This window comes from Petaurus breviceps, unplaced genomic scaffold (assembly GCF_028583685.1).
Source record: "Petaurus breviceps papuanus isolate PSGF00001 unplaced genomic scaffold, PetGlider_PUasm1.0 188, whole genome shotgun sequence".
Taxonomy (NCBI): Eukaryota; Metazoa; Chordata; class Mammalia; order Diprotodontia; family Petauridae; genus Petaurus; species Petaurus breviceps.
The window spans coordinates 138,828-162,235 of NW_027185804.1; the positions used below are offsets into that span (position 1 = coordinate 138,828).

Consider the following 23,408-nt stretch of genomic DNA (forward strand, 5'->3'; position numbering starts at 1 on the left):
GAAGTATCACATATGATAAAATAAATCACAGATTCTTGAAGTATTGGAATATAAACAAAGGATAAATTTTGGCACATGAAGAGAGGCACCCTTACAATATTACTAAATCAAGTTTCCAGGGTGATTTTGATGGACCAAAGCTAGCAATCAGAGGCATAATAGAAGTTAAAAGGAATGTACATTAGATAATAGACTATTAGAGGGCTAGGTATAGCTGTGGATCTGACTCACAAAAGAGCTGAAATAGTCCCCCTTCTATGGAAAATAACCCACATAACAACCTCAGTTTAGTGGAGAAACAAAAGATAAAAAGCTGAGAACAACTCAAAGGATAACTAGTGAGGGTAGTTCAGTAAACAGTAAACACCAGTGCTTTGAAAGACTAACAGGTGACAATACAGCAAAGGAAATAAACCATTTGAGGACACCAGCAACTGGCAATGATGCAAAGAAAGGAACAAATGACAGTATCATAAAAGGCAGAGAAGGCTTTCATCTGGGATTCAACTGTAGAAATATGAATTACCCTGGTTACAGATGTTCCCTACATGTGAGTCCTCTCCCATGCATGTTTCTTAGACAAAAATTATGCCCCTGGCACATAGTAAGTGCTTACTAAATGTTTTTTGACTGACTAGTTGCTCACTATTTATTCCACATATTCCCTTTATTACCAGTGGTATGAACATTTGTAGTGAAAATACCTTTGCATGTATGGGCCATATGGGGAGGATTTTTCTTGCTTTTTACTTTGTTGTGTTGTTTAACAAAATGCCTTTTGCTTTGAACTAGTTTTTCCCATTTTTTTTTTGGTCTTATAAATGGGAAATATCAAAAAGAATGCATAAGTAGTTTTGAATAGATACAGATCCAAAGCATACCCTGAACCAGGGCTAGTTTTCAGGGAGGCCATATTTGATTGGCCACTGGGGAAGATGGACCACAGAAGTCTATTCCCCTGATGGATAAAAAGTCTTATAAGAGAAGAATTATATCTTATTCAACTTTATATTCAATTTCCAATGCTTCACACAACATTCTACATAAAATGGGCCTATAAGTGTTTATTGTATTAAGGTAAATAAATGTTGTCTCATTGAGTAAAAGATTGAGCTATTGAGATGAATTGAGCTTTTGGGGGGGGGAGAATAAATTGTTTTATCAGAAATGTGGTTCTGATTACTAAAGTCAGAGGCATCTACCTCAACCTGTATAATATTGGACTATGATACATTATAATGCAAAGTTAGTTTTTTAAGCTGTGATAAAGAAAAAATATCTACAACTCTCTGTGGAGATCTAAATAAGTAACACTTCATAAAGAAAATTCTTAGCACGAGTAAGATTATTGGGTAAGATTCCCTAACAAAGAGAACTGTTAGATTAACTGATAACAGCAAAATTACAAAGTGAGGAAACTTCCCCTAGAATTGTTCTGGCCAGAACTCAAAATGTTTAGACTTCATTTGTGTGCTTTATTCAGGTTATTTTAAAGTATTCACATCTATAGGCTGGTGACACTATATGCAATACTTCCTATAGGAATTTTTTTCTTAATTTTATAGGAAATGAGTATAATACATTTTCATGTCACTTCTCTTTGGCAATTTACTCCCAAAAATATCATTAAATCTCTAACCAAGTCGTTATCTTATGACCAGTTGTGACCTAATAAGGTAAACATTTAACTAGAGGAAGTGTTGTCACACCAACAACTGAACTTGTTTTCCTTGATATAGTTTATTCTGTTTTGTTCACTATTCATGATTGTGAGTTCATCTCTAGAAGCTATTTCAAGGATATGGAAACTGGGAAACACTTTTTCATACTCTCACTAATTCAGATACATGTTTCTCTTGAAGTAGCAAGTACTCTGACTTCACTGTAAGAGTGAGAAAAGCTACATCTCCCACCTCAAAGTTCTAGGTGGTATCCGAGAGGTTGGGATGTCTTTTCTCTAAAGCTATCAGATGGAGCTCCCATTCTGGTGAGAGAGGAATACCCTAGTTCCATTTAACCAATTAGCATCAATAAGCTTTTACAAAAAGATATTTACTTCAAAGACATAGCAAGAATAGAAATACCAACATCTGTCCCACAATACTTGGGGGCCACACCCTTCCCTTGGTCCCTGAGGAGGGTGAGCTTAGATTTAATGCAGCTTCTAAATAACTTTGGTCCCATCAAGTTCAATCCAAATACAGTGTCATTACTACAAGAACCTTTGTCTCAGCTACCACTGGACTAGGTTCCAAAAGCTGGTTCTCATTCCTTGGGCCTCAAAGCTGAGCCAGCTCACTGTAAACAACAGCAAAGACTCTACTTTCTTACCTCCTGAGGGCTCATTCTCCTACCCTTTCAAAACTTACAAAGTCATAGCTTTCAATCTTCAACTAAAATGAAAATGCTAGAACAAAGATTCAAGGCCCATATTCACTAGTCACCTGTTGCTCTCAAATGGAACAGGCCCAAGACCTCTTCCCTTTTAACATTGTTTCCCTTCTGTTGCTAGAATGTAGCTAGGCAGAAAGAAGAGAGACCAAAGACAAGGCAGAGATTCTAGTTGACTAATGCCCTTTGAATGTACCCCAAGTTTCAGCTGTCTCTATAAATATTACCGGATTTTTCCCATTTTATAGGTGGGCAGTTTGAAAATAAGGATGTTGCATATTAAAGAAAAGCAGTATCACATATAACAGCTGGCATTGCAATCAGGAAGACTTGGATTCAGATCATGCCTCTGACCCAAAGTTGTTCTGTGACCCTGGGTAAGTCATTTAACCTCTGAGTGCCCCAGGCAGACAGAAAGCTAAAACTATAAATTGCAGAGAAAGTCCCAATAATCTACATTGGTAGAGGGAGTTCCCCCATTGGAGAGTTCTCTTTAGCAAAGGAATCACAGGTCCAGTACTTGTGTTCAGTGATAGGATGAAATTAGTCTTGTGATTTCATTAGATAAGGAAATGACTAATGAGTAAATTCCCTCCATCAAAGGGTAGTGATACTTTTTCTGCAACTCCCTGAGCATCTTAAACTTTAGTTGATTTGCTCAGGATCACACAGTTACTATGGGATAGAGGCAGGACTGGAATGAATCTTGGGCTTCCCAACTGAGATTTTTTTTCTTTTTTGTTAAATTGGATTTTTAAATGTTTCATTTATGCCTTTTGGTTGTTATGCTACAGTTCCTTCCAAATATAACAAAATAGAACCTTCTCTTATAACAAAAACAGTTGAGTATTTAGAAGAATATTCACTATTTGCCTTATAATTCCTACCTCTGCACTAAAGAAAGACATGAAATCAGTCCTCTGGAATCAAGATTGGTTACTGCATTTAGTCTGATTTCTGATGCCTTTTAGTGCTATTTTAATTTGTATTATTGTAATCATTATGTATATTGTTTTCTTTTGTTTCCTCTATTCTATATCAGTTCAAACAAGTCTGTCCATATTTCTTTCTGATTTTTTCATGTTCATCATTCTTTAGGTACAGTAATGTCTAATTTAATTAATATAGCACAATTTGTTAAGCCATTCTCATTAAGTTTTTTTTCTCATTTCTCATTAAGAGTTTTTAACTCTTAGAGGCTGCTTCATATTTTAAATCATAGATATGAAACTAGGTAAGGGTCCAGAGATGAGTTATGTGTTTTTCATCCTAAGATCAGAATAACTAAATTTAGAGAGGTTCATCACTACAGAATTGGCTACCAGGTAATTTATTTTCACTATAGCAACCCATGCAAACCATCTACAAAGATGAGGAAAGATTTAGATCAGTGTTAGAGTAAGAAAGACCCTTAACAACAAAATCACATTCTTAAATTGAAGGAAAATATAAGCCTAGTTAAAAAGAAGTCAATTAATTAATTGATGAGTATTTATTGTATGACAGATAGGTGGCACAGTGGCCTGGAGTCAGGAATACCTGAGGTCATGTCTAGCCTCAGACACTTACACTTGTGTGACCCTGGGCAAGTCACTTCACCCTTATTGTTTCAGTTTCCTCATCTGTAAAATGAACTGGAGATGGAAATGGCAAATCACTCTAGTATCTTTGCCAAGAAAACCCCAAATGGGGCCCCGAAGAGTTGGACACAATAGAAATTGAATAAAAATTAATTGAGCACTTACTGTAACTTAGTCAGCTATTATGAAAGAGATAATTGAGTATATAGTATGGTCACTGCCCTCAAGCAATTAAGTGGGAAACTGACTTGAAGACAAAAATAGCACATATGAAACATGTAAAGAAAAACTGTGCTACTAATTTAAATCTAAGTGATATTTAGAAAGGAGAGAGAAATGTCAGCTGGAATAGGCAGGAATGTTTAATGGGTGAAACAGACAGCTAGATAGCACAGTGGACCAAGCCCTAGGCCTGGAGTCAGAAAAACCTAAATTCAAATTCAGCCTCAGACACTTCCTAGCTGTGTGACCTTGGGCAAGTTATTTAACCTCTGTCTAGCTTCCTCAACTGTAAAATAGGGATAATAATAGCCTCTACCTCCCAGGGCTGCTGTAAGAATGAAATGAGAGAATATTTATAAAGTGTTTAGCATATAATAAACACTATGTAAATGCTAGCTATTATTATAATTGTTAAATTGAATCTAAGCTGTAGGGAAAGTTGGGAGGAAGATGGGCATTCCAGGAAGCAAAGACAGCAAGAGTAAACAAAGGCACACAGAAATGAGTATGGCATGTCTAGAAACAGTAAGAGGAGCCTGTCTATAGTGGACTGAGGGTGTGAATTGAGGAGTAAGGAAAAGGCAAGGTAAACATTAAGTGCCAAGTTGTCTTGATACCCCTTACCCAGGTGCCTTTCTTTCTGGCGTGAAAACTAGCAAGCTCAGCTGGCCTGATTCAGAAAATCACTGCAGGCTGGATCTGAATTCACAGTTCTCACCATCCCTTGTTCCTATACAGGTGTATGCAGGGATACACTAGCGGCCAGACCACAAGCCCAAACTGAGACAAACACCTGTGAACATTAGAACAAACTATGATCATCTTTCAGAAGGAGACTCAATGCAAATACTGCAGAATTACTGGCCCCTTTCAGTCTTTCCTGCTCTTTTCCCACTCTGAAGCTCTATTTCCACATTGCTCCTCCTACCTCCTACCACTGGTCTTTTGAATCACCCAACTCCATCTCAACATTCTGCTCCTTTCATTAATGTCAACACTCCTCTTGCTCCTCACCAAGACAAGCCTCAAGCATATACTTCAGTGGACACCAGTAATTTGCCTAGTTCCTGGCACCCCAAATGTAAAGTATGATCAATGGCACTCCTTCAGTGCTGCTCTACAGGGTAGAACTGTGGTGAACATATTCCTGTCACCCAAATGATCCAAACCTCAGCACTTGGTTTTCTTCCCTTATGAGGCCTGCAGCATAATAGTTTTTTGCCGGCAGAATGATGAAAGTATAGAAAGCTTTGAAAACCAGACAGGAATTTGAACTTACCATGTATAAGAAAGATCCTAATGGATTATTAAGCAAGAAAGTGACAGGATGTAAGTGGTCTTTTAAATTTTTTTTTTTTAAAAAGAAGCTTCTAATTTCAAGTAAGTTGTCAAAGAATAGAAAGTTGAAATTCAAAAATGAAAAAAGGAAACCATAAGAGAAAAAGTAAGCCTCTACAATCTGAATCATTCTGCTTTGTAAACTCAACCCAGTTAGAATGGCATGTTATCACAAAAGAATTGTGAAAGCAATTGATGTTTTCTAGGAAATATCAGGTGCTAAATGTTGCCAGCCCAAGGGATCCTGGGATATCAGTCAATATTCCTAAAGATCAGAGAAAGTCAACATGGCAGAGTGGATATAAATTTGACTGGCCTCGTAGTCAGGTAGAACTGGTTTCAAGATTTGCTTTGGGCAAGTATATTCCTAAAACACAGATTTCACCCTATTGACTCTAGAATCAAATATAAACTTCTTTGTTTGACATTTTAAAGCCTTTCACAAACTGATTCCAACCTATCCTTCCGGGCTTATTATACATTATTCCCTTTCCCTCACTCTCTGATCCAGACAAACTGACTTTCTGGCTATTCTTAATATAATATTTTCACAGACTCTTTCCCATTACTCCTTCCTCATCTGTACTTCTTACAATCCCTGGTTTCCTTCAAAGATGCTCAAATCCCACTTCCTATAAGAAACCTTTCCTGACTCCCCTGCTAATGTCTCCCAAAAAAATCACTTTATATTTACTTGCATATATATATGTAGACATTTCTGCTTATATATTGTTCCCCCAAGCTCTTTTAGCAAGCTCTTTTAAGCTCTTTTAGGGCAAGGACTATTTAGTTTAGTCTTTGTATCTCAGATGTTCACATATAAGCAGGCCTTTAGTACTGATTAATTAATTGATTGATTGACTTAGCCTTGGTGCCCCTGGCATCTCTTTAAAACTTTTAAGTTGGAGAGGAGTTAATTAGTGAAAGGAGTTTCTACAGTGGAAATAACAGGTTCAGACCAAAGAATGGAAGAACCCCAGAAATAAAAAGAGAAATTCTTTACTCTGTCAGCCCTGACCATTATAGCTTTATCTCCGTTAAACTGTGTTAACTGAAATGCATGCTCCTGAGATCAAAGTCTCAGGAGTATGTTACTGTTATTGAATCTCCAAAGTCAACATCTCATAAATGAATATTCTTAGGTTTTTCTACCTGTTCTAGATGGGGAAAAAAATCTGAGGCAAATTCATAAGCAGCTTAGCAGTATCTTCTTAAATCTTATTTAAAAGGCGGTTAGGTGACTTAGTGTATACAGCCCTAGATGTGGAGTCAGAAAGACCTGAGTTCAAATCCAACATCAGACACTAGCTGGTCCTGGGCAAGTGACTTAACCATGTTTGCCTCAGTTTCCTCATCTATAAAATGGGCTGGAGAAGAAAATGGCAAGCCATTCCAGTATCTTTTGAAAAAAAAAACAAAACAGCCCAATCTCAAATGAGATCACAAAGCATTGGACACAATTGAACAACAATAACTATATTGCCCAATATAAGCAAAAGTATAGTTTGTAGTAAAGCTGTAGTTTCAATGTACCCTTTTTAGTGAGCCAAACCCAGGAAAGTGACTAATTTGAATAACTATAGCAGAAGCAAGAATTGAAAATTTTGCAGTACACAACTTTACTTCTGAAGATTCCATTTCATTCAAAAGTAGTCTCCCAGGTTGGCTAAAAATAAAATTATTATGTGGTTAACTGAAAATCCAGTTTGCCAGGGAATATAGATATCTTCTTGTAATTGTTCAATTGTTTCAAACTCTTTTTGACCCCTTAAGGGTGGCAGATAATGGAATGGTTTTCCATTTCCTTCCCCAGCTCATTTTAAAGTTGAGGAAACTGAGGCAAAGAGTGTTAAGTGACTTGCCCAGGGTCACACAGCTAGTAAGTATTCAAGGCCATATTTAAACTCAGAAAGATGGAGTCTTCCAGACTCCAGGCCCTGCACCCTATTCATTGCACCATCTAGCCGCCCCATATTGATGTCTCTTGAAAGTGAGTAATCCCTCATCAGTTGATACAATGGGACAGCTCTAAATTTTAGCCCAGCCCCTGGGATTGAGCATAGACATAGACATGCATGTGGCCCTCCTGGCTAGATGGTAGAACATAACCAAAATACCTTTATCATAAGATTTGTTCTCTTTAATATTAAATGACTACTTTAAAAAATGCCATTTCCTTTCCGTAATTCACTGTATTCTGCTGGCAGGGCATATAACTTGTAGTTAGCTATAAAGTACTTCAGAGCAGAACTTCAGGCACACAGCTCTGGGCCACTTCCCTAAGTCTCACTCACTGAAATAAAATAGCAAGTTGGGTCCGCATGAAAAGGGTACCTACTAAGAGGGTTAGGGTTGCTCTGGAGACCCCCAAATACCAACACACCGGGTCCTGCCAAATGAATTTGACTCAAGTCTTCTCAGACAAAGAAAAGTAAAATTTGTTAAAAGTTCGCTTGCATTAGACACAGAGTGTTGAGCATGACTCCACTCTTCCCTCCCCCCACTGATCTGTGAGCAGGAATTTCAGCCTAGGGTAAAAACCCTGCTGAGTGTTTCCCCATTCTCCCCTGTCCCCTGACCCCACCAGATATTCCCCATTCTTTCCCATCCCTTGCCCCCTGCCCCACACCATATCTTCCCCATTTTTCCCCCATCTTCATCCTGTAGAGCATGAAAGGATCGAGACGGAAGATCCCCGAGAGTAAATTTGGAAGTGGATTTTATTACCATGGGACTACCGGGGTTACATATCCAGATCAGATAGTGAGTTGGCATGGACAATGTGCCGGTTTTTAAAGAGATTACAATAGTCAGGTTATGTAAGCTGAAACTACAATCAGTAATTGGTCAGTGTATATTTGAATTTCCCCTCCCCAAAAGTTTTCCCTAGGCTGAGGGACAGGGAACCTAGAATGGGCAGAGATGGGGAATATCTGGTGGGGGGGGGGGAAGAGACGGGGACTGGGAAGAATGAAGCAGGGATTTTACCCTAGGCTGAAATTCCTGCTCACTGATCAATTTGGGGAGGGAAGGGTGGAGTTGTGCTGCAATTCCTGCTCACAGATCAATTAGGGAAGGAAAGCCTTGTTCACACCTAGTTCTTCCTCTGATTGATTTATTCTGGGATACCCTCCCATAATTATTAAGGTAAAAGCATGGAACAACCCTCTTAAACTTAGAAAGGGAATGTATTTTGTGAGTATGTTTGTTATTGGTTGTTATGTCATTTGGCCAGTTTGATTGGCCTTGTAATTTCATCAGTTAAGAATCTCCTATTGTAGAAAAGATCAATAAGAAGTAGTACTTGAACCCAAGTCTTCCTGACTCCAAAACCATACCTCCATCTGCTACATTATTCTGTCTTTACAGATGATTTGATTATATTTTTATGTAAACGTAAACTTTTTATTCCTTATGTTATTTGTTTTTATTTGTTGATGACTATTAAACTTTTAGGGTAGCTAGGTGGTACAGTGGATAGTTCACAGGGCCTGGAGCCAGGAAGACTCATCTTCCTGAGTTCAAATCTGGCCTCAAACACTCAGTAACTGTGTGACTTTGGACAAGTCACTTAACCCTGTTTGCCTCAGTTCCTCATCTATAAAATGAGTTGGAGAAAGGAATGGCAGACCACTCCAATATCTTTGCCAAGAAAACCCTAACTGGAGTCACAAAGAGTTGGACTTGTCTGAAAATGAGTAACAATAAATAATTAAACTTTGAATTTAAGATTTCAAAAATAAAGTGCTTTAGAGTTCTTTCATTTAAAAGCCATGTAATGACTAAATATTTGCATAAAAATCCATATGAAAATATTTGTTTTCCAAGTATTCCTTCATCCTCTAAAATCACATTTCTATTCCTGTATTACTTTTAGGATCTCCTTTCGATTTCCAGTATCTAAACCTGATGTGATCTCCCAGTGGAGCAAAGAGATGAATCGTGACGGGTCCTGGAACACAGGCAGCTGAGGGGAAAGACATCCTAAGCAATGACTGTTCAGGTAAGTGAGTCACTGAAAATGTATTTTCCTTTTTTTCTCATTAAATTATTTTTTATTTTATTTTTTGTTTGTTTGGGGGGGGTTTGGAGGGAGGAAGGCAAGGTGCAATTGGGGTTGTGACTTACCCACGGTCACACAACTAGTGTGTCAACTGTCTGAGGCCAGATTTGAACTCAAGTCCTCCTGACTCCAGGGCTGGTGCTCTATTTACTGTGCCATCTAGCCACCCCTTATTTTTTCAATAATGTTTTATTTTTCCCAATTACATATAAAGACAATTTTTAACATTAAAAAAAATTTTGAGTTCCAAATTTTCTCCCTTTGTACCTCCCCCCTCATAAAGATAGTAAGCAAATAGGTTATACATGAGCAATAATGCAGAACATATTTCCATATTAGTCATATTGTGAAAGAAAACACTAACCAAAAGAAAAAAAAAACAAAAAAATAAAGAAAATGAAAATCGCATGCTTCAATCAGCATCCAGACTCTCTCAGTTCTTTCTGTGGAGGTGGACAGCATTTTCCATCATGAGTCCTTTGGAATTGCAATGACATTTATTTTATTTTATTTTTAATATTCCATATCTTATTTAGTGTTTTATTTTTCCCCAGTTACATGTAAAAACAATTTTTAACATTTATTTTTAAAACTTTGAGTTCCAAATTCTCTCCCATCCTCCGTCCCCACCCCCCTCATTGAGAAGGCAAGAAATTCAATATAGGTTTGTTAAAGAAAAGAGAGACAAAAAAAACTTCAAGAAAAATAAAATGGATGGCTAGGTGGTACAGTGAATGGAGCACTGGCCCTGGAGTCAGGAGGACCTGAGTTCAAATCTGGCCTCAGACACTTAACACAAAAACTAGCAGTGTGACCTTGGTCAAGTCACTTAACCCCAATTGCCCTCCAAAAAGGAAAAAAAATTTTTAAAAAGAGTATGCTTCAATCTATATTGAGACACCATCAGCTCTTTCTCTGGGAATGGATAGCATTTTTTATCATAAATCCTTCAGAATTGTCTTGGATTGTTGTATTGCTGAGAATAGCTAAGTCATTCACAGCTGATCATTTTATAATATTGCTATTACTTTGTACATAGTACATTTCACTTTGCATCAGCCCATCTAAGTCTTTCCAGGTTTTTCTGAGAGCATTCTACTCATCATTTCTTGCAATACAATAGTATTCCATCATAATCTCTTAGCATAACTTGTTCAGCCATACCCCCCCAAGTGATGGGCATGACTTCAATTTCTAATTCTTTGCCCACAGAAAAAAAAGTTGCTATAAATATTTTTGTACATATAGGTCCCTTTCCTTGAGTGATATTGCTAGGTCAAATGGTATGCATGGTTTTATAGCCCTTTGGGCATAGTTCCAAAATGCTCTACAGAATGGTTGAATCAGTTCACAACTACACCAACAATGCATTAATGTCTCCTTTGAAAATATATTTTATAGACATTTGTGTGATTGGATGCTAAGTAACATTGCTCAGGTAGAGTTTAAAGGCCTTAGAAGACTGAGTTTACCCTTAGAGAGCTCACTGAAAGGACATGAGAAATAACTGTAAACCAGTTAAAAGCAAAATAAAGAACAGTTTAAGATTTACCTGCATGGAATCATATGGTCATAGCTGGAGAGCTAGAAGAGATTCTAGCACCTAGCACCCAAGCACTGAAGCCATTCAGGCTGTTGAATGAAGTATTCAGAGCAGGCTTATTGGAGGCATTTAGATCTGGGTATTGAGAAATTAGTGGACCTAGACTGGGACTTTCCTTCTTTGGACCTCCTTGAGGTATATGCCAAGTAGTTGAATGACTCAGCCAAAAGATATGAACAATTTTGTAACTTTTCTTGCCTACTTACATTTTTTTTCCTAAACAGCTGGGCCAATCCACAGTTCTAGCTACCGTGTATTTGTACGCTTAACTTCTGTTGATACCCCTAATACTATTTACATCTTTTCCAGTTTGATAGGTATGAGATGAAAATTCAAAATTGTTTTAATTTCCATTTCTCTTACTATTAGTGATTTGGATAATTTTTCCATGTATTTAATGATTGCATTTTAGCTGTGTATGATCCTTCATAAAGGACTGAGAGATGAGGAGGAAGATGTCTGGGGAGCAGAAAAGAGATTTGCTTTCATGCTGCAGAGATCTTCCTTGGGGATTTAATAAAATTTGTGTTTAGAGAGATGGATATGACTGTTGATAGAGGGGTTAGTGTTGGGTTGAATATTTGGGATTTGATTCTACAGTAAGAAGTCCTAAACTCAGCACCGGCCCCAGAGTTGGGATGACCTGAATGGAATCCAGGCTCAGACACTTAGCACCCACCCAGAAACACCTGGCCAAGTAACCTTGAGCAAGTTACTTAACCCCAATTGCTTAAAATAAATAAATAAATAAATAAATAAATAAAAGAAGGCCTAAACTCCTTTAGGATGAGAGAAGAACCACTCTCCCCTTCGACCAGGAAGGCTGAGGCTGGTGGACTTAGCAAGCTAAGCCAATAAGGTGTCCATACTAAATACCCTAATATAATGAGTCTCTGGGAAAGCATGGAGGGAAAGAGGGGCACCAAACTACCTAAGAAGGGGTGAACCAGCCCCAACTGGAAATAAAACATGTTAAAGCTCTATGTTGATCAGTAGTAGGTTTGGGCCCAAAAGTGGCAGCTATACCTCTAGCCTATATGAAATATAGAGATCCATTTAAAAAAGAAAAAAAGAAAAGAGATTGTCCTATTCATCTGCATATGTGCTATAACAACAAACATAGTTCAGAACACAACTAGGCTTAAAAAGATGTTGAATATATAAATGGATGTGTGCCTACCAAAGGAGGCCACATCAAGCCCCTTTGATATTTGAAAAGGAGAATGATAGTTGAAAATGGTGCTTGAAGAAGGTTATTCTGATATAAAGGTTCAGATTGCATCTGATGCATTGCCAAGAGGGTTACATGAAGGGATGTCTATAGAACTTAGAATCACAGAATCTTACAAGTAGAAGAGAACTCAGCTGCCATCTAGTCCAACCACTTCTCCAATGTTCTCTACAATATCATTGGGGGCAGGAGGGTTCATCCAGCCTCTGCCTGAGAACATTCAATGATAGGGAACTCATTTCAAGCCAACACAGTCTGTTCCATTGTTGCACAGTTCTTTACACTGAGCAGAAATCAGGCTTTCTGTGATATCCTTGTATTGGTCCCAGAGCAGTGGCTCCTGGGTCAAAGCCCCAGTGTAGCCCTACACATATTTGATAACTGTTCTCATATGCCCCAACCTAAGGGTCATCTCCAGTGTCTTCAACCTATCTTCTCAACAAAGCAGCTTATTCCCCCTTTGGACAACTCAAATTGTTAGGAATACGCAATGCTTGAACGCTGTAGGTGCTTTAAATAAATATTTGTTGAACTGAATCAGGAAGTTGTTCTCAGACATTCAGTTAAAATCTACCTCAACACAACTTCCATTCATTGCTTCTAGTTCTGCCCTTTGGGACCAGGCAGAACAAGTCTGATCCTTCTTCCATATGGGTGCTTTATCCACTGAGACACCCAGCTGCCTCCCCCTCTGTGGTACCTTAGCTCAGTAATCACATCTGCCAGTTCATGTCAATTCTTTGGCTATTTATTGATTCTGGCTCGAATTGATTGGCCAGCAATAGGTCCCAGGCTAAGCCCACTTGGTCATTGCTGGGGCCACGATTGGCTCAGAGTAAATGTAAATAGCAAAGGTTTTTGTTTTGGCCAGAAACCCTGAGGGTCTTCCCCTTCCAGATTGAATTTTTTTTTATCTAGGTTAAAGGCCATTCTTTGCCTCATTTCTTTCCTAGCTTACCTAATCACTCAATTAGTGTTGCCTCAGTCCAACTAAGATCTGGTAAAGACCTTAGCCTGAAGTTTCACACTGTCTATGAACCAGTATTGAATGAGTAAATCATTAACTATTACTAGGCATTTTTCCTCACAATAAATGATGTGACTATAACCTTAGATGATTTATCATTTGTCAAATTAATTATTGGAATTTAAACTATAGCATTTTGAACTCCTTGATCTTATGTAATCTTTTATTGTTATGGTGTCTAAGTATCTTTAGCTTAGGTTTGGTAGTACCTATCTTAAAAGATGAGGAAATGATAATACCAAGTTTAACATGGCCAAGGACACCATAATAAATATAATGACACACTTTAAAATCATGGGCATACTGTTTTTAATTTACTTCCACAGATAAACTAAGGATCTCATGTTTTTAGATACTTTCTTCAGTGGTTTAGATCTCATCTTGTTTTTATACAGATATTCCAACCAAAATGCTGGAGGAGGGGTCTTCCTCTGGTTATTTTAATATTTGGGGAATACAAGGGAAACACATTCCTCAGGCTTACTACATGAATCTCTTTACATGACTGGCCCGTCTCCTTTTCTGGTTCAACAAATCCATGATGGATCTATTAGACAGTAAAAACTGATATAATTTAGTATGTAGAAGTGTCAAGCCTCTGGTAACTCCTTTCCAAATATTGGAATAATTAGAATGATCCTTTGAGGCTGGTTTATAATAAAAATAATATTAACAATAATTTACATTTATATAGTACTTTTAGGTTTGCAAAGTACTTTATAAATATTATCTCATTTTTTTCCCTTATAGCAACCCTGGGAAATAGGTCTGTTATTATCCTCATTTTATAGATGTAGAAACTGAGGCAGACAAAAATTAAGTTACTTGCCCAGGCTCAGATAACTAGTAAGGGTCTGAAGCTAGATTTGAACTCAGGTCTTCTTGACTCCAGCCAGTGTTCTATGTACTGTACCACCTAGCTACCTCTTTTATTAACTTAATATATATTCCAATTTATTGACTGAATATTGTCATATTCTTTTAGCCTGAGTTATTTGATTTGAACATGAGTCTATTCATATTCAATTAACATCCCAAATGCCCATTTTTTTTTCCTAGCACCAAAAGAGTTTTGTGGTGCAGTATCACAATGCAACTATATTATACTTGCTATATTATAATTACTTTAATATTTCATGGATCCATGATTTCATTGGTGTGAGTACTTCTATCAACATAAATACCTTAGTTTTTATATAACTCTATTTTTTAATTTAATTTTTTATTTTATATTTTATTTTTTATAATATATTTTATATTTTATTTTATATTTTATATATTATTTATAAATTTAATTTATATTTATGTATTATAATATAATATTATAACATCATATATTGAATAAATTTATAAATTATTGTTTATAAAATATATAAATTATAAATATTCATATTATTATATATTTATTATATATTATTTTATTTTACATAACTCTAAGCCTTAGTAAGCAATTTTTATGAATTGCTATGTCTGCAAATTCCTTATCTTAGAGCTAACCTTCTGGTGATGAACTTCTCCAGATATAGCTAGTCTTGTCTCTGATAATTTGATATCATGATCAAAATTACTGTCTGTTGGCTGGACCTGTACTTGAAGCTTTTTCATCCTAGTATGAACTTTTGGAACTTATGCTTTATAGGACTCGGGTTTATCTCCTTAATGTGATCAGTCAATCAATCAATGAGTATTTTATTAAGCACCCAGAATGTAGGAAGCATTGTGATAAGCCTTGGAGATACAAAAATAAAACACAACAGTACATGTCCTCAAGGGGCTTATATTCTAATGAGGGAGACAGCATGTGCATATATAGACACTAAATCCAAAACAACAGATACAAGGTAACCTTGGAAAGAAAAGTTCTAGCACCTGGAGGACCAGAAAAGCAAAGGGATAGAGACAGGAAATGGAGTATCCCATGAGAGAAACAGCAAGCGGTCAATCAGTATGACTGGACTGGAGTGAGCATGCCGGTGAGTAAAATGTAGGAAGAGGGGTGAAGTAGGAAGGGGTCAGATTTTGGAGGCCTTTAAATGCCAAGCAGAGTTTATATAGATCCTAGAGGTAATGGGAAGCCCCTGGAGTTTATTAGTAGAGGGGTGGCATGCCTACACTATAGGAAAATTTTTTTAGCAACTATTGGGAGATGGAGTAGAGTGAGGAAAGACTTGAGGCAGGGAGACAAAAGAGGAGGCCGTTGTGATAGTCCGGGTAAGAATTGATGACAGATTAGCTGTTGGGGGCCAGGAAGTAATGGTATGTGGGCTAGTGCCTGCTTGTTTGCTGTATGACCTTAAAAGGTAATGAATAGAATTGTAAAAGATGATTGGCTATGTACATCTATAAATTGCTCTGATACGGAAGTCAGATCTCTTTGTCGCGATGTAGCTGAGCCTGAATAAACAACTCCTGCAAACCTCGGGTGCTCTGTCTGGTAATTCCTCCTAGGAGGCCGGTGACGACCGCAGACTTACTATGGGTAAGTGAGAGGACGGGATATCAATAGCCCCCCACAACTGGCGCCCAACGTGGGGCGTGGGTAGGGTCCGAGAAGACCGTCTGGGCTGTAAATTAGCTCTCCAGACAGCCTCATCGGTAAAAGAGTACCGTTGAGAAGATGGGAGGGGCAATGAGTGCAGGGGCAATAAGTGTCCCCGCAATTTTGCCCGAGGAGAAAGGAGTTATTGCCGCGCAGCTTTACAAAGTGTGCGCGAAGGGTGGCGTAAAGATACCAATAAGAACGTGCCGCCAGTTTGTAGAAAAAATATGGACCATCTGCCCCTGGATACAACATGCAGGAGTGCAGGCAGGCAGATGGGCCGTGGTGGGACAACAAATGGCTTCGTATGAAGAAACAAACCCGGGGTCATTAACCCCAACCGATTTCACCGTTTATAGACTGGTGGACTCAGTACTCAATCCAAAACCCTTGCCCCTGTCCTGCCCGGTGAGCACTCAGGTTGGGACATCCTTAGTAGGCTCCTCTAGTGAGGAGTCGGAGGAGGAATCGACTAGCCGACCTCCTCAATATCCGTGGGAGGAGTTGAGAGAAGCAGAGAGGGGGTTAGAAAGCGGGGAAGATGGCGACAGCGAAGGAGCTGGCTCCGCGCGCTGTTCGCTGAGAACAAGAACCAGCAAGAGAGGAGACAGTGGCGCAGCAAAAAATAAAAAAGAGGAAGTGCATGATTTCGACGCCAACAGGGCGTGGCCCGGGAAAAAAGAGGAAGTCCCTACAGGGGAGGCGGCTGCCTGGGCTGCCGAGTGGGGGGAGGGAAGCCGTCCTCCTCCCTTCAACCCTGCCGGAGGCCCGATTACTTTTAAGAAGCAGATAGATAACACCTTAAGTCCCACACCTACGGGAGTGGTTACTAAAAGCCTTAAACATGCACTTGAGAGGGGAGAAGAGGTAGAATGGGAAGAGTGGGATATGTTTCCCATTATTACTGACCCACTGTCCGGACAACGACAATATGCTCCCATTCCCTATAAGATGTTAAAAGAGCTTAAGGAAGCAGTCACCAAATATGGCCCTTCTGCCCCATATGTGCAGAGATTATTGCTTAACCTGCTGGCTATTGCCCCCTGGACCCCAGCAGACTTTGATGAAGTTGCCGCCGCCTGCCTTGAGCCTGCCTTACACCTGGCTTTTAAAGCTCAAACCCGGAGAGAGGCTAAGAGACTAGTAAAAGCCGGAGGATATAACCCTCCAGAGGATGCCGTAGATCTTATCTGCAGGGCCGGGATATACTCAGAGCCCCGCATACAAGCTAATTATGGCCAAAATGAGACAGAGGCAGTGAAAGAAGCCCACATGGCAGCATGGCAAAAGGTGGGAGCCAAGCAGGGAAGTAGGGGCGGGGCTAAACTAGTAGGACTTAGACAGAAAGCTGAACAGTCCCCCCTTTCCTTTGTCAATGAAGTCCAGGAGACCGTAGCCCGGGTAATGGGGACTGGTCCCGGCACGGACCTCCTAATAAAACAATTGATAAGAGAAGGTCTTCGGCCAAAGGGCGCCGCTGCCCTGGCTACCTTACCCCCCGAGGCCCCCCTGGAGGAGATCATAGATAAGTTAATGGATCTCCCTAAGGAAGATTCCATTCAGGCCCTTGTGACCGCTATGGAACAGAGAGAGGAAAATTTAGTGGCCGCTTTGCAAAAGATGAGTTTAGGGTCGAGTAAGAAACCAGTTTGTTTTAATTGTGGAAAACCAGGTCATGTCAAGGCTCAGTGCCGCGCCCCAACTCGTGAGGCCACGCCCAACTGCTATTGCTGTGGGAAGCATGGCCATATTGCGAAGTTTTGTAGAAACAAAAACCAGGGAAACGGCAAAAAGGGGGGCCCGGCCGCGGGGTGCTCCCTTCAAAAATAAAAAGCGGCCCCATGGTATGTGAGATTGTGAAGGTATGGGCCGCGGAGAGAGACCCCGTTTATCATATGGCCCCCTGGGAGACCTTAGCTGTACCCTCCCGCCTTCATAAATTCCCAGCCTTAATTACAGGACCTGAAGGTTATACTGATTTCATCACCCATACCCAAGTTGCTGAAGGTCCAGAAGCTAGTGTTATTTTAACCAATCCTCACCCATATCCAATTTATATCCAAAGAGACCAAGCAATAGGAAAAGCTTTGCCCTTGTCTGATTCCCCGTTTATGGAGAGTGGGAAGGCCTGCAGAGTGGATTGGGTGCGGCCTGTGACATCGGACCGCCCCTTCCTTGAGGTGTTAGTAGAGGGAACACCCCTCACGGGAATCATGGATACAGGGGCAGATTGCTCAGTTATAAATCAAGGCCAATGGAAGACTGAATGGAGCTTGACCAGTTCGGATCAACAAGTGATGGGGGTCGGGGGTAAAAAGGCAGCCCCCCGGGCAGCAAGAGCTTTAACATGGGTAGTTCAGGAGAGGACAGGCCGTTTCTATCCCTTGTGCCTCACTGATCTTCCCTATGCCTTATGGGGGCGGGACATTTTGAGTCAACTTAACCTGTCCCTGGCTACCCCTGATAGCATAGTGGGAAACTAATTGGGGCCACCTTTGAGATGAGCCACGCCCCTGAATTAACATGGGCTAACCCAGACCCTGTCTGGGTTGAACAGTGGCCCCTAACTCAAGAAAAGCTCATCGCCCTTAAAGAAATTGTTCAGGAGTTATTACAACAGGGAAGGATAGAACCCTCCTTTAGCCCATATAATTCTCCTGTATTTGTGATAAGAAAGAAAAGTGGAAAATGGAGGATGTTGGTAGATTTGAGAGCAGTGAATTCCTGCTTATTGCCCATGGGGGCATTGCAGCTTGGCTTGCCTACCCCTGCTGCCCTTCCGCAAGAATGGGAGGTGATTGTAATAGACATAAAAGATTGCTTTTATAGTATTCCTTTGCACCCCAAAGATCGGAAAAAATTTGCCTTTTCAGTGCCTGCAACCAATTTTCAATCCCCCAGCCAACGATATCAATTCAAGGTACTGCCACAAGGAATGGCCAATAGTCCTACCTTGTGCCAATATTACGTGGCACACATTTTAGAGCCCATTAGAGGCCAGTTTCCAAAATTAATGATTATTCATTATATGGATGATATTTTGATTGCAGGCTCAACCATGATGGCAGTACAGAAATGTCTTCAGGTTGTTATAAAGAGATTACAAGATAGGGGTCTCCTAATTGCCCCAGAGAAGGTTCAGAAACAATATCCATATGAATATCTTGGACATAAGATTTTTCCAGGCAAAGTAGTTCGGCAGCTGCCCCCTATTGCCTTGGAGAAGTATGTGACTTTGAATGATTTTCAGAAATTGATTGGGGCCATTCAATGGCTAAGAGCAACAGTACCACTCCCACAAACCTTAATGCAGCCCTTATATGAGATACTTAAAGGAGATTCAAACCTGTCCTCCCCCCGCCAATGGACTCCATCTGCCCGACAATCTATAGAGGAAATAATGAAAAGGACAAACACCTGGCTAGTGAGGGTGAAACCAGCTTGTCCAATTTATTTCCAAGTCCTAGCAGATGAGGGCCCAAGCTGGGGATGCCTTTTCCAAGAACATGGCTGCCTCGAATGGCTATATCCAAAAACACAAAAGAATACCTTAGTTAATAAGTGGGAATCTCTAGCCCTTTTTTGTCTACAAGCATTGGAGCGTTGTCGCACCGTTTTTGGTTGCGATTATAGGCTTAATATGAATATTCCCTCAGAAACCGTTCATGCTTTAGCCCAGGAATCTTTAAATTGGGCCACTCTTTTCCCTTAGGAAGACTTAATCCACCTCCGGTTCTTAGAATGTTTACGGAGTTGAAGTTAGCCAGAGGCAGATCCATAGTCTCCCCACAACCTGTAGAGGGCCCCAATGTGTTTACTGATGCCACAAAAATGAATCGGGCCGTTGTATGTGATCCTCAACGCCCAGCCACCTGGGTGTATACTACCCCTTATGGCTCTACTCAAAAGAATGAAATGTTTGCCATTCTACAAGCCCTAGAGCTTTATAGGGATGTTTCTTTTAATTTAATAACTGACAGCTTGTATTGTGCCCAGTTGATGCCTAGACTAGAGGATGCCTATATTTCCAAAAATACATCAGTTCTTGACTTATTAATTCAGTTACAAAAGGCCTTATGTGATCATACACATCCCATTTATGTGATGCATGTGCGCTCTCATGTGTCCACCGAAGGGCCTATATTCTCTGGCAATGATGCGGCTGACAAAGCCCTCTATGCAGTACACTCTACTCCACCTGAGATGGCTCATGGTAAGTATCATCTTTCTGCCCGCTCCCTTCGCCATCTTTATGGCATCCCTCATTGTACCGCCCGCGCGATTGTACGCTCTTGTACAACGTGCGCCCCCTTCCGTCCGAATATTCGGGACGGTGCTGCGAATCCGAGAGGCGATTTTCCTAACGAGCTTTGGCAAATGGATGTTACACACATAGGTACAAAGGCTGTCCATGTTTCAGTGGATACCTTTTCCTCCTTTGTTTTTGCAACTTTGCAACCCGGTGAGACCTCCCGGGCGGTAATTACACATTTGTATGAACAGATGGCCCTCCTAGGTGTTCCATATGCTATTAAAACTGATAATGATCCTGCCTACGCCTCTCGTGCCTTTTCCACCTTTTGTTCCGAATTTTCTATCATACATGTAACAGGCCTACCATATAACCCCACTGGTCAGGCCATTGTGGAACGTGCCAATCGCACTATTAAAAATACCCTCTTTAAACAAAAAGGGGGAGAATGTAGGACAGTAATGCGGCAAGAATTAGCCCAGGTCCTATTCACCATGAATTTCCTTCAAATTTGGGACGATGGCACCTCCCCAGCACAGAGATTTTTTTATGAGACCAAAATACATAGGAAAAGATTGCCCTCGCCCACAAAAGCCCTCCCCGGAATGCCAATTATGTGGCGAGATGAGGAGGGAAAGTGGCATGGGCCAGTTACAGTAAAAAGCAGGAAACAAGGCCACCTTTCCTTCCATCCTAAAAATAACCCACAGGAGCCTGAAAAATGGCTCCCCCTGCATAAAATAAGAGATCTAGATATCCACCCCGAGTCTCCGGGGTGAGAAAACCTATTCTGTTTTCTTTCAGAGTGGATTACCCTTCTGGCGCTGCTTTCCCTGTTGGTGATCACGAGCGGAGAACCCCGATGGGGCATCCTGTGACTGCCTTTCCCCACGCGATCCCGGTTAAACACAATACCACGGTGTTCCCTCGCATATTCACAACCAATGCGAGCCTGGATCTTCCCTTCCTGCCATTTGATCCAACTTTGGCCCCAGAGACCGAAAATAGGACTATAATTTTGCCAAAGACCCTATGCTTTCAGATCGCGGAGCATGATAAGAATTATAGTAACCCCTGCATAAAACTTTTGCCCCAGGCAGTTGTTTGGCTAGATATACCCCAGTGGGGGAACAACCGAAGCAATGGTACTTGGCTGCAGGGCCGCTGGCCAGCCACCCCAGTAAACATCAATGATAATAAGACTAGCCAACCTAAATGGGCTGGTTGCCTGGCTTAATTCCCTTGCCTCCTTTGTTCAAACCTGGGGAGGTCTAGGAGCCTCCCTGGGCGTTGTTTTGATAATAATAGGGTTGCTTGTCTGGTGCCTCTGCTGATTGCAGAGAAGACAACAAGGATATATGTTGCTCACACAAAAGGCCATTATGGCCATTGAGGAAGGAGCAGACCCTCAAGTATGGCTGGCTTCCATGGAAGACATGTAACGCTCTTGAAGTAAGACGGGATCCGTTCTATGACGGGCAACCTCTCCTGACCCGGCCGCCTAAGACAGGGCCCGAGGGCGTTGGGTTACCGAGGACGGGTAAGGTTCAGGGATCAGGAGATGACCCAAGCCAGAACATCCCGCATTCCCCTACTGCCGCCAGGGTCTGCTAAATTCAGGTTATTGCAACTGCACCGCTTAAGGCTGTACCGGACAAGCGTCCTGATTAAACAAAAAGGGGGAGATGTTGGGGGCCAGGAAGTAATGGTATGTGGGCTAGTGCCTGCTTGTTTGCTGTATGACCTTAAAAGGTAATGAATAGAATTGTAAAAGATGATTGGCTATGTACATCTATAAATTGCTCTGATACGGAAGTCAGATCTCTTTGTCGCGATGTAGCTGAGCCTGAATAAACAACTCCTGCAAACCTCGGGTGCTCTGTCTGGTAATTCCTCCTAGGAGGCCGGTGACAACCGAAGACTTACTATGGGTAAGTGAGAGGACGGGATATCAATAGCCCCCCACAATTAGCCGCTGTGTGAACAAACAAAAGGGAACATATGAAAACGATGTGAGAGTGAGAAATTTAAGGATAACAGTGACATTTTAAATCTGTACAACTAGGATGGCTGATTGTGCCCTTGACATAATAGCAATGTATGGAAAAGATGTGGGTTTTTAGGGAAAGGTGATCAGTTCTATTTTAGACACTTTGAGTTTGAGATGCCTATAGGATATCTGGTTTGAAATATCTAACAGGGGGTTCATGATGGAGGACTGGAGTCCAGGAGAGAGGACTAGGGCTGAATATATAGTTATGGGAGTCATCCCATATGAATCACAGATAGGATTACTGAACTGACAGAAGCCAATGAAGTCACCAAGTGAGAAAGAAAAGAGAAGAGGGCCAAGGGCATAGCCTTGGGGTACACCCACAGTTAGTATCTATAGCAAAATGAAGTGAAAGACACTGAGAAAAAGTGGTCAGACAGGGGAGGAGAACCAAGAAAGAACAGTGTCATGAAAACCCAGAGAGAAGAGAACATTCAGGAGAAGGTGTCAAATGTCACAGAAATGTAAAGAAAGATGAGGACTGAGGGAAAAAAAAGTTATTCAATTTTTAAATAATGAGATCATTGGTTTTGAAAGAAAATTTCAGTGATGAGATTTGAAGTCAGATCACAGAGGGTTAAGAAGAAAGTACAAAGAAAGGAAGTGGAAGCACTGAGAATAAACAACTTTCTCAAGGAGTTTGGCTGAGACAGGGATGAGAGATCTAGTACCAAAAGTTAGTGGGGATGGAATGATCTATAGTTCCCTTCCACATTTCGACTTTCCCCACTGAGGTTTCAATAAGAAATTAAATGGGAATTTGGGGGGAGTTTTATGGAAGCTACAGAGAACATACAAAAGCCAGCAGATGACACAGAAAAAGTTTAGAAACTCAGAAATGCATAAAATGTATATATAGTATTGTATAATATCAACCCAAATTTCACAAAAAGGTACTACAACTCCCCCACAAAAGAAAAGAAATTCAGACTTCTTTTCTGGTACAAAGGGAAGAGCCCAAAATTTTATGTGTATTTTCCAGATTGAGGGAGCACAACACCCCTAGCCACTCCCCAACCCCCACCCATGTGGAAGGAATAACTCAGGTGAGTGTTTTGGTTTTTTTTAAGGATGAAACGTTGGGAGAGTACTTTATTAACAGAAGAGCT

General features: G+C 40.5%; 1 long non-coding RNA gene across 1 annotated transcript; it reads left to right on the plus strand.

Annotated features, from left to right (window-relative positions):
* Positions 1-15,521: 15,521 nt before the first annotated feature.
* Positions 15,522-22,119, plus strand: LOC138163695 (uncharacterized). The gene is made up of 2 exons (XR_011168895.1): positions 15,522-15,934; positions 21,051-22,119. It is a non-coding gene; the product is annotated as an uncharacterized lncRNA (long non-coding RNA).
* The last annotated feature ends 1,289 nt before the right edge of the window (positions 22,120-23,408 follow it).